We start from the raw sequence: 12,339 nt of genomic DNA on the forward strand, positions 1-12,339 counted from the left end.
CAATTACACGATTACTGACAAGGAACTTCTGGCTATCAAGTCTGCCTTTAAGGCTTGGCGGCATTATCTGCTGGGGGCCCGACACACCGTTACTGTGATTACGGATCACCGAAACCTGCAATATTTGAAAACCGCAAAAGCCCAATCCTCTAGACAACTCCGTTGGGCATTATTCTTTGCCGAGTTTGACTTCATAATTACCTATCGACCTGGTACAAAAAACGGTAAAGCTGATGCCCTTTCTCGGATGGGAGTGGAAGAACACTTGATCAACCCTAAACCTGTACCAATCATTCCCGAACAAAGAATTCTGGGTGTAATCGCCACACAATCCATAGAGGAAGTTAAGGATAAAGCCAGGCAACTTGTAACTCCAGCAGACATACAGAATTGGCATCTGCAGGGAAAGGACTTTGCAGTAAAGGACAACTTATTGTATTTCCAAGAACGATTATACCTGCCCAGCACAGATTTACAGAAAAAAGTAATCTCTTGTTATCACGATTCTTTAATGGAAGGACATCCCGGTATGGCCAAGACCTCAGAAAAGATCAAGCGCTACTTCTGGTGGCCGCCTTGGAAAAAAGATATCAGAGACTTTATAATGTCCTGTGGAGTATGCGCCCAAAACAAGAGTCAAAAGGAAAGACCAGCAGGCCTCTTACGCCCTATTGACATTCCACCTCGCCCTTGGCATACGCTTTCTATGGACTTCATCACCGATTTACCTCCATGCTCCGGATACAATACGATTCTAGTAATCGTGGATTTATTCTCCAAGATGGCGCATTTCATTCCGCTCAAAGGCTTGCCAACAGCAGCAACTCTGGCCCGAGAATTTCTCGAAAACATCGTCCGACTGCACGGTTTTCCTTCGGTTCTAATTTCGGATCGAGGTAGTCAATTTATTTCTCATTTTTGGCGAAGTTGCTGTCGGTCGGCTCAAATTGATGTGAGACTATCGACCAGTCACCACCCTCAGACCGACGGACAAACCGAGAGGACCAATCAAACTCTGGAACAGTATTTATGCTGCATGCTGCAACAAACTGAAAAAACTTGGAAAGACATCCTTTGGATAGCCGAATATGCCTACAATAACTCTGTCCATTCGGGAACTGGGAAAACCCCGTTTTTTCTTTTATACGGCAGTCACCCTCGAACCTCGGAGTTGGATCCCCTCCAAGATCTTGAAACACCAGCAGTAGACTACCTGCATTCTACAATCACCCAAGCCTTTAAGGAAGCTGTTTCTCACCTTCAAAGGGCTAAAGAACAATACAAGAAAGGAGCAGATCAACATCGGAAGGAAGCCCCTCAATATCAAGTAGGGGATCAAGTCTGGTTATCCACCAAATATCTACCCCTAAAAGGGCCACGCACATTCAACCCAAGATACCTTGGTCCCTATTCCATCACTACCATAGTAAACCCAGTAGCGGTCAAGTTGGACTTGCCCCCGCACATGAAGATACATCCGGTCTTCCACGTCTCTCTATTAAAACCCGTGCAACCTCAAACCCGACTAACTAAATCTCCAAAACCCATCCTAGTTGATGGAGAACTCGAGTTTGAAGTCAAAAGCATTCTGGACTCCAAGATCTCCAAATCTAAACTATTTTACCTAATTGACTGGGAAGGCTACGGCCCCCAAGAGAGATCCTGGGAACCTGCTGAATATGTCCACGCTCCTCGCCTAATCAAAAGATTTCACAGAACATTTCCTGACAAGCCAAAACCCCCGGAGAAGCCCGGTTTGGGAGGGGCCTTGAGGGGGGGTGCTGTCATGATCTCTGCTTCCAAAAGGTCAGGGTTTTCCCAACTCCCTTGGAAGCAGATCCATAACCCAGGTTCCGAGTGCCAACCAGTCCCAATTGGGACCTTTTGGACCCAGTCCTGGCGCCAGTGGCACCAGGCTCATAAATATGCCCAGTCCCAGCGCTGGAAGCGCCGGGCTCATAATGCTTGGGTGGACTTACCTGCAGCAGACCATGCTGCTTACTTGCCTGCCAGTTGAGCCTCTGATCCTCTTCTGTTTGGAACTACTTTTCCTGTTGGGTGGGGCAGGTGCCACTCCCTAGGTTCAGAACACTGGAACTCTTCTGGAAAGCAGGAACTCTTTTCTTACCTAGGCGTGGCTGTGGAAGGAGACACCTAAGCACTACAGGAGGCTATTTAAACCACACCCGATGGATGAATCTTGCTTTGCGTTATTCTGCATCCTCTGCAGCAGAACGCTCATCGTGTCTTCTGCATCTGATCCTGGGCCTAAGGAAAAAGGCTTACCATCCTGAATCCAGTCTTCAGCAACACCTATAAAGACAAGAAAGAACAGGTTAGCATTACGGTCTTCAGTGACAGCGCTTCACTTACCTGGTCCATCGGCTGTCACCAACGCCTCGCGCTGCATTCCGGCATCTGAAAGACAAAGGCTTACCTACTCTTCGTGCGCTCCGGAGGTCTTCGCACTGCATTCCGGCATCTGGAAGACAAAAGCTTACCAACTCTTCGCACGCTCCGGAGGCCTTCGGCGCTGCATCCCGCATCTGAAAGACAAAACAAGGTGCGTTTAAAGACATTGGGGAACTTTAATACTCATGTGCCATTACTCCTATCCACATCTAACCCAGTGGGTATTCCGGCACCCTGCAGCCGCTCCGAACTTGTATCTGCAAAATAAAAAGACAGTTAGAGCGCATCGTGAAGCAGGCAACAAGCGCTTACTTACGTGCTTCCAGGCACTTCTATTCATCACACGGGCTCCATCTTCAACTCACTTCAGCCCGTCATCCGCCATCGCCGGAACCCTGCAAAACAAGAGACATCATTACTAAAGACTTTTAAAGACATTAGAATTACTCGAAACTTACCGTTCGTGCAGTAAACGACGGACAGCAGTCCTCTGAAGTCAAGAGGCCTGCTCCCCTTATCCAGTGAAGAAACTGGTTACAGCACCCTGCCCCGAGGCAGATGGAGAGCACGGCGTTCACTTACCTAAGGTGAGAGCGTTAACCTTTGGGGTTCTACAGGAGAAGAGAAAGGGAAGAAGAGAGAGACATTCAATAACCCAGTTCATTAATCCCATATTTTCTATCTGCAGACATCTTACCCTTCGAGTCAGACATACAGTGCACAGAGGTCCAGCCCAAAGAGCCAGCCGTGTGTTACACATCACCTTTGAAGATACGGTATACGCCCAGTCAAGACCGGCGCCTCTACGGGAATCAGGTGAGCGTTACAGTAAGTGTTTCTGGGAGGGATTCTGTACTGTCCAACCCACCTGCACCAGGGGTAGAACCCTCAATGGGGATGTCAGTGTTGGTAGGTCCGCCTTTGGTGGTTACGGATGCAAGGTCACACTCCGCAACATCTGATCCTGTTCCTGGGCCAGCAGATCAGAGGGGGAATGCAGTCCTGCAGCCTCAGGCAGTGCCGGCACAGCAAGGCGCAGTTCGCCTTGCCCCAGACAGGTGTGGTGCCCGCCGACGCGGTGGCCGTACGCCACCTGGCAATACCGCATGGGAGCAATCCATATACGGTATGGCAAACCAACAGGCAGCATCATCTGAGATGATGGCTCAGGCCATGGATAGGGTGGCCTCTTCCATTGTCCCCCAAGAAAGGCTGATGGAGCAACTACAGCAGGCAACAGACTCCATTTGCCAGTCACACAGGGAGGACATGTTGGCATCCAACAGGGACAGACGGGCGGCACTGGAGACTCTGCGGGAAGCCATTTCTATTGAGTCCCAGGGCCACAGGGAAGCCCTGAGGGTGGAACTCTGTCAGCTCAGGATGACTCTTGTTGAGCTTTAGGCTTCAACTGACACGAGGACAGAACAGCAGCTGGAGCGGCTCACACGTACGCTCTCAGCTGAGATGCAGGCAACTCAGGAGGAGGTCCGGGCATCCCGTGAGTTGTTGCATGGGGACCTCTGCACGATTATCCTCCAGAACCAGACCTTCCACACCCGCATGCTTGCTGCCATGGAGGACCAGACTAGGGCTTTGCGTGGGCTGCCTCCCATAGTACCACCACCTCCTGATGCAGCTGCAGAGGGTGAGGAGAGCGACAGCAGCGATTCTCTCACAATAGGGTAGCCGTGCAGGCCATGAGCCCATGGAGGTGTTTTTTTCCCCAAAATCCACACAGGTGGCTTTTGGTGTGCACCCTGTCCTCAGACCTCCTGGGTGGCCTCCCCCAAACCCCACTGGCCCATACATGGCCATTTTTGATTTTTGATTTTTGTTCTTTTTTATAGTGTGTTGCCTTGTGTGGCTCCGGTGGGCATGCGCTGTATTGTACCTGGGCACATGCAGGCTTGTCCTGAATTTGGGTTAGATGCTTGGGTTTGTGTGACACACACCCCTCCTGCTTCCCGTTTCCATGGGCTTTCAAAGGGTGTGCCCAAGTGACATTGACTTACAAAGTGACGTTGGACTCCCATTTGCTGTGTGGGCAGTCTGTAGTCAATACTGTGTATACATTCCTAGTGCATATTGTTGTTGTATTGTACACTGCATGGTGTATTGATATGTGCCTCTGCATCCATCTCATCCTCCTAATTTGCAGGTCCATTCCTCATGTCTTCACAAAGCGGTCTACTTTGGAAATGGAGTCCATGTTGTAAGCAGTGCACCTACACTTTTGCGTGGCGCTAACACTGTACAGTTGGAAGTGGTCGAAGTGCTGGCATTATCAGGTAGTGAGACTACCAATGTTTTTAATCCGTACTGTCATGTTTATGGTAGGTTTGAGGTTGTGTAGGTGATTTGTATTATTGCTAAATATTTGGTCATGTGTATTGTTGGTCCTGCATTACTGTGAGCATTTCATGTGTGGCCAGTTTCCATTAGGGACGCTGTACTTTGTCACACTTGTGTCATGTTGTGGGGATTACTTTGTTTGCTCTCACATAGCATGACATGCCATGGTGTGTTGTGTGGCGGTGCTGGGGTGGGGTTGGGTGACATGGCACTGTTCTCATGTTGTATTTTGCAAGTGGGTATTCATTTTTGCTGCATAGAAGTGTGTCTTTTGATGACACTGCATTGGTGGTGTTTGTGTAGGTAGGGATGCACACATTGTGGCACTTCCAGGTGAACAATCTCAGGCTGCTATGGTTCTGACAGTTGACTGTCCCTTCATTCATCATCATTGTCAGATTGAGTCATCATTGATTGTCAGATGGTATGTGCCGGGGCTGTGTGCACTCCACAGGGGTGTGATTTCTATGTGAAGTAATTAGCCACCAGCTGCGTACGGGCTGCCTCACCCCGTGCCCTTTCCCCTCCCATACGCAGCGGGCGTGCATGTGGTTGGGGATGTGGGGGCACCACCATGTCCACAGCCAGGCCCCGGCGTGTTGCAACATTCTGCAGGACACATGCTGCCACTATGATCCTGCACACTACTGGGGGAGCGTATAACAGCTGCCCGCCAGAACGGTCAAGGGAGCGAAAGCGTGACTTGAGCACTCCGAATGTGCGCTCCACTATGCCCCGGGTTGCAATATGGGCTGTGTTGTATCTTACCTCGGGAGGCGTGATGGGGTTCCGAATTGGCGTCATCATGTGGGTGTTCAGAGGGTAGGCACTGTCCCCTGGGGAGGTGGCGATGGGTATCATTAGTGGGGTAGTGACATTACTCTGTATCTGACATACATGCGTGTGCAGTGGCATTTATACTCACCAAGCAGCCATGCATCGCCATGCTGCCCAGCTTCCATGTCCCGGTTTAGGGTTGACATCCTGTAAATGAAGCTGTCGTGGGTGGACCCTGGATAGTTGGCATATACTGAGGTGATGATTCCCTTGGCATCACATACTACCTGGACATTGATGGAATGCCAGTGCTTGCGGTTTCTATAGATGTGATCAGATGCCCTGGGGGGACGTAGAGCCACATGGGTGCAATCAATGGCACCTAGCACTTTGGGGAATTGTGCCACCCCGTAGAAATCCTGGATGACAGCCTGCCTTTCTGCAGGTGTTCTGGGCAGGTATATGTGCCTGCGGACTGATGGGCGTGCAGTGATGATGGCCAACACCTGGTGTAGGCACCGTGACTGTGTGGCCTGTGACACCCCCCCACTATGGCACTTGTCAGCTGAAATGATCCAGTAGCCAAGAAGTGCAGTACATCAAGGACCTTCTCTTGGGGGCTGAGTGCTTGGGAGCACAGGGTGGGTGATGTGAGGTCATCCTCCCACTCACTGACCAGGTCGAGTATTATGTGAGGTGGATCCTCCTGCGGTATCCCACAGCCACTGCTGCTAGGAACGGTATATTCATCCTGGCGTCTGAGCTTGTTTGTTGTTTGTGCGCACTTTTATGCTGCACGGGTCGACGTACGCCTGCTTCATGCGAGTTGACGTGCGCCTGCTTCATGCTGGCATACGTGTTTCCGGATTGGACCGTCTTTTTTGGCGCGTTGTAGGCGACCGTGTAAATCTTCCCGCCCACTCCAGGAATACACGTAACGCGCTCTCCCAGGCCCAGTCGCGTGTAAATCTTCCCGCCCACCCCAGGAATACACGTACCCCACTCTCCCAGGCCCAGTCGCGTGTGGAAGTTCACGCGAACCCCGTAACACAGGTACCCTGCTGATATCGCGTGTGGAAGTTTACGTGAACCCGTAATACACGTACCCTGCTGAAATCGCGTGTAAAACTACCCGCGCACCCCTGACATACACGTACCCAGGCCAATCGCACTGCTGGGGTGTGGGGGTGCTGGGAGACATGAGAGGGGGCCTGCTGGCAGGTGCCCTGCACTGCTGTGGGGTGGGGGTGCTGAGAGACATGAGTGGGGGCCTGCTGGCTGGTGCCCTGCACTGCTGGGGGGTGGGGGTGCTGGGTGACATGAGTGGGGGCCCGGTGGAGGGTGCCCCTGACTGCTGGGGGGTGGGGGTGCTGGGAGACATGAGTTGGACATGAGTGGGGGCCTGCTGGCAGGTGCCCCTGACTGCTGGGGGGTGGGGGTGCTGGGAGACATGAGTGGGGGCCTGGTGGAGGGCGCCCCTGACTGCTGGGGTGTGGGGGTGCTGGGAGACATGAGTTGCACATGAGTGGGGGCCTGCTGGCAGGTGCCCCTGACTGCTGGGGGGTGGGGGTGCTGGGAGACATGAGTGGGGGCCTGGTGGAGGGTGCCCCTGACTGCTGGGGGGTGGGGGTGCTGGGAGACATGAGTTGGATATGAGTGGGGGCCTGCTAGCAGATGCCCCTGACTGCTGGGGGGTGGGGGTGCTGGGAGACATGAGTGGGGGCCTGCTGGCAGGTGCCCTGCACTGCTGGGTGGTGGTGGTGCAGGGGGACATGAGTGGGGGCCTGGTGGAGGGTGCCCCTGGATGCTGGGTTGTGGGGGTGCTGGGAGATATGAGTTGGACATGAGTGGGGGCCTGCTGGCAGGTGCCCCTGACTGCTGGGGGGTAAGGGTGCTGGGAGACATGAGTGGGGGCCTGGTGGAGGGTGCCCCTGACTGATGGGGGGTGCTGGGAGACATGAGTTGGACATGAGTGGGGGCCTGCTGGCAGGTGCCCCTGACTGCTGGAGGGTGGGGGTGCTGGGAGACATGAGTGGGGGCATGGTGGAGGGTGCCCTTGAATGCTGGGGGGTGAGCGGTGCTGGGAGACATGTGTTGGACATGAGTGGGGGCCTGCTGGCAGGTGCCCCTGACTGCTGGGGGTTGGGGGTGTTGTGAGACATGAGTGGGGGCCTGCTGGCAGGTGCCCTGCACTGCTGGGGGGGTGGAGGTGCAGGGGGACATGAGTGGCGGCCTGGTGGAGGGTGCCCCTGGATGCTGGGGGTGGGGGTGCTGGGAGACATGAGTTGGACATGAGTGGGGGCCTGCTGGCAGGTGCCCCTGACTGCTGGGGGGTGGGGGTGCTGAGAGACATGAGTGGGGGCCTGGTGGAGGGTGCCCCTGGATGCTGGGGGGTGGGGGTGCAGGGGGACATGAGTGGGGGCCTGGTGGAGGGTGCCCCTGACTGCTGGGGGGTGGGGGTGCAGGGAGACATGAGTTGGAAATGAGTGGGGGCCTACTGGCAGGTGCCCCATAGTGCTGGGGGGTGGGGGTGCAGGGGGACATGAGTTGGACATGAGTGGGGGCCTGGTGGAGGGTGCCCCTGGATGCTGGGGGGTGGGGGTGCAGGGGTACATGATTGGGGGCCTGGTGGAGGGTGCTCCTGACTGCTGGGGGGTGGGGGTGCAGGGAGACATGAGTTAGACGTGAGTGGGGGCCTGCTTGCAGGTGCCCCACAGTGCTGGGGGGTGGGGGTGCAGGGGGACATAAGCTGGACATGAGTGGGGGCCTGCTGGCAGGTGCCCTGCACTGCTGGGGGGTAGGGGTCCTGGGAGACATGAGTGGGGGCCTGGTGGAGGGTGCCCCTGGATGCTGGGGGGTGGGGGTGCAGGGGGACATGAGTGGGGGCCTGCTGGCAGGTGCCCCTGGATGCTGGGGGGTGGGGGTGCAGGGGGACATGTGTGGGGGCCTGGTGGAGGGTGCCCCTGGATGCTGGGGGGTGGGGGTGCAGGGGGACATGAGTGGGGGCCTGGTGGAGGGTGCCCCTGACTGCTGGGGGATGGGGGTGCAGGGAGACATGAGTTGGACATGTGTGGGGGCCTGCTGGCCGGTACCCCACAGTGCTGGGGGGTGGGGGTGCAGGGGGACATGAGTTGGACATGAGTGGGGGCCTGCTGGCAGGTGCCCTGCACTGCTAGGGGGTGGGGGTGCTGGGAGACATGAGTGGGGGCCTGCTGGCAGGTGCCCTGTACTGCTGGGGGGTGGGGGTGCTGGGAGACATGAGTGGGGGCCTGGTGGAGGGTGCCCCTGACTGCTGGGGGGTGGGGGTGCAGGGAGACATGAGTTGGGCATGAGTGGGGGCCTGGTGGAGGGTGCCCCTGGATGCTGGGGGGTGGGGGTGCTGGGAGACATGCGTTGGTGGGCAGTAGTGCAAGGTGACATGTGGGTTGGCTGGGGGGCATGGCCATGGTGGATGGGCTGCCTGCGGGACATGTGCAGGGGTGCAGGGTAGTCCCCTGTGGTGTGGGCTGCCTGCAGGGGCCGTGGAGGGTGTAAAGGGAATACCTGGGAGGACCCACACGGCCAATCCACGTGTAGTACTCCCCGGCACCCCCGAAATAAACGTAGGCTGCTGGATTCGCGTGTGGAACTTCCCGCGCACCCGAAGTTCACGTACCCTGCTGAAATCGCGTTTGGAACTTCACGCGCACCCCGAAATACACGTACCCTGCAAATTCGCATGTGGAACTTCCCACGCACCCCAAAATACACGTACCCAGGCCAATCGCGTGTGGAACTTCCCGCGCACCCCGAAATACACACACACGCTATTTTTCACACAGCGGGTGTCCGTGTTTGTCGCGTACCCCTTTGCACCTCATTTGTCCTAGAGGGCCACAGTATGGGGCATTCATCATAGCTGTATATAGGTGCTTTTTGTTAGCGCACATTTTTGCGCACATTTATTTCAGGCGCAGGGACGCTACCGCCTGCTTTCTTGTGGCGGACTTGTTTGGCCCTGTGCGCGTCTTTGCCCGTGCGCTGGTTTGCCCTATTCGATTCCATGAATACGAGTTGTAGGCGAGCGTGTGGGCGTTCCGCGCACTTGCCTCCTGTACTTCACCCGTGACGCCCATATTTTCACACGTTGTTCCCCATTCCGAGTGTTACGCCCCGTGTTCCGCAGAGGTTTTGTTATATGCGCCGCGCTATGTGCGATTTCGCTGTGGCCGTGGCGCACGCAATTGGATGACCTGTGCGCCGGCGTGCGCCGCGCACTTTTTCAGCGCACATCCAATATTTTTCTCGCGCATGGACTTCCATGAATCGATGTGCGCTGGTTTCCCTGCGATTTTCGCACTTGCACTGTGATTTGCACGTTTTGGCACCTCTGCGCCGGAATTTTCAGCGCACATTAATTCCATGAATTGGCCTGTTAGTTGGATACACTGGGTTTTGTTTGTGAGTTGAAATATATCCTTGTTGATTTGGGATCTTTATTGGTTTGGAATTCTTGGTTCAATTCACTAAGTCTCATAGGTTGAGAGAGTCCTTAAAGATAGAAGAGTCCTGTTGAGGTTGAGATCAATGCAGTGAATACTCTTCTTCTAAGTATTCCACGCATCACTGAAAAGGAAACGTTAGTATCAGGGTATATAGTCTTTCCACAGCCAGCCCTTATCCTCTATGCAATACTACAAGTAGAGGGAGGGTGGGAATTTAAGCGGGGAATGCAGAAAAGTGAAAGAACCTACGCAGCCCCTCGCCTCAAGAATGCTTCACGGCTCTCGAGGCTGGGTGCGGCTGGGCCTGGCAACGCCCCTTCTACCTCCCCAGAAAGGGGAGGTGAGGTGAGGGATACCCCCTGGGGTGGTGGCTAGAGGGGCGGTCCGCTATGCACGCTGTCCTTCTAGCGCCCTTTCCGGGGGCTGGCCATCCTCTAAATAGGACTGGGTGGCCTTCTCATGAATGAGCACATGCAACTTGAGAGCTACAACGTTTTCCTATCTTCCAACTATTGGCTGTGTGATCAGAGACATAAACCATGATTCGAAAATTCACTATGGCAAACCACCGCTTGTACTGTTTTGTATTTGAATTACAGAGCCTCTATGCAGGCCCTTGGCCAGGGCCGGTCTTTGCGTCAGGCAGCCCAGGCCGCTGCCTGACGTCCGTCAGCCTCTAGGGGGCGCTGCACCAGCAGTCCACAGAGCTAGAATACACGTGGAACAGGTTTGTTTCCTAACATTATAAAAATGAATGTGCCTGTTCATTTTTATAATGTTAGGAAACAAACGTGTTACACGTGTATTTTACCACTGGCACTGCTGCAGGCTGCAGCCTCGGCCCTCTGGAAGGGCAGTGCTAGAATACACGTGTAACATGTTCATTTCCCAACATTATAAAAGTGAATGTTCCTGTTCATTTTTATAATGTTAGGAAACAAACATGTTACACGTGTATTCTACCACTGGCACTGCTGCAGGCTGTTTCTAGTCCATTTGGTGCCCAGGGCGAAACATTAGGAATGCGCCCCCCATCCCACTGCACCCCATCCCATGCGCCACTCCCACCGCACCCCGCGCCCCACTCCCGCCACACCCCGCGCACCACTCCCAAACTACACCGTTAAGGAACTCCCACCCAAAGTCAAACAGTCCGTCACACAAGGAATGAATTGCCAGTTGCAACGGTGGGCCACTTTTTAACTGGTGCCCAAGACAATTTTATGCCCCAGTCCCACTTAGGCTGCAGATAATGAGGACTGGGCACACCAACCAAGAGACCATGAATATTGCACAGGATGCAGTATATACAACCAACAAAGAACACAAGATGCTGAAGGGGGTTTGGAGGCAACCCAAGCCAAAAGGGCAATGGCAAGGAGACACCTGAACCCAATAAACAATCACTTTAATATTCTTTGAATGGGAATCAAGGGTTAGGCTTTGATACAGTAAAGTCTTGACTGTTGTAAGGATACATGGACCAGGATTATTTATTTATTCATGCAATGTTTGTCAGGTACCTGCATATTTATTTATTTATGCAATGTTTGTCGCATACAGGTATCCTAGAAACATTGCATAAATAAATTATCCGTCTCCATGTACCCGACAAACATTGTATAAATAAATAAATAAACCGGTTCGTAGATTAAAGAATATTTACTCAGCAACACTGGTCAAAACTATTATCCGCATAGTGAAGTAACTCATCACCAGTGCCATGGAAGTGGTTTAAAGTGTAATTGATATATAGTTTGGAAAAGTAGCGGCATGAAAGAAATAGTGCTGCTTTAAACTATTATTTTGGCCATTTTCTGGGCTTGCAGGGACGCACCATGGGCCCAAACGGGTCTCCGTTTGTACCGTGTCGGGGCCCACGGTGCGTCCCTGAAAGGCACGCACACTCCCCACAGCCCACTCCACCTCCCCTCCCATCCCAAAGCCAGCACTAAACCATTTAGTGACTAATGGGCCACCATTAGCAGTTTCCTGCCGGCATTGTGATGGAAGGGGCTGGTCTTAGCTGCAGGGGGACCTAAAGGGTTTTTATTGGTGTGCTTATGCCCCCGACCCAAAGTGGCACAAAAGTGGTCAGAGGGAGCCTCTGACTTCGGTAATGTCACGTAGTACTTTTGTACTACGTGACATTACAGTCGGAAGGGGCAGTGCCAGCACCTGACCTATGGAACTTTCCCCACGTCAATGCACCGCCACACCAACTGGGGAATTCCATCCCCTCCAGAGCTCCAGGGACCGAGCAATTGCGTCCCCCAGGGCTATTGTGCCCCGGCAGTTGCCTGCCTCGTCC

The sequence above is a fragment of the Ambystoma mexicanum genome, chromosome 1p (assembly GCF_040938575.1).
Source record: "Ambystoma mexicanum isolate Mex_15411 chromosome 1p, UKY_AmexF1_1, whole genome shotgun sequence".
Classification (NCBI taxonomy): domain Eukaryota; kingdom Metazoa; phylum Chordata; class Amphibia; order Caudata; family Ambystomatidae; genus Ambystoma; species Ambystoma mexicanum.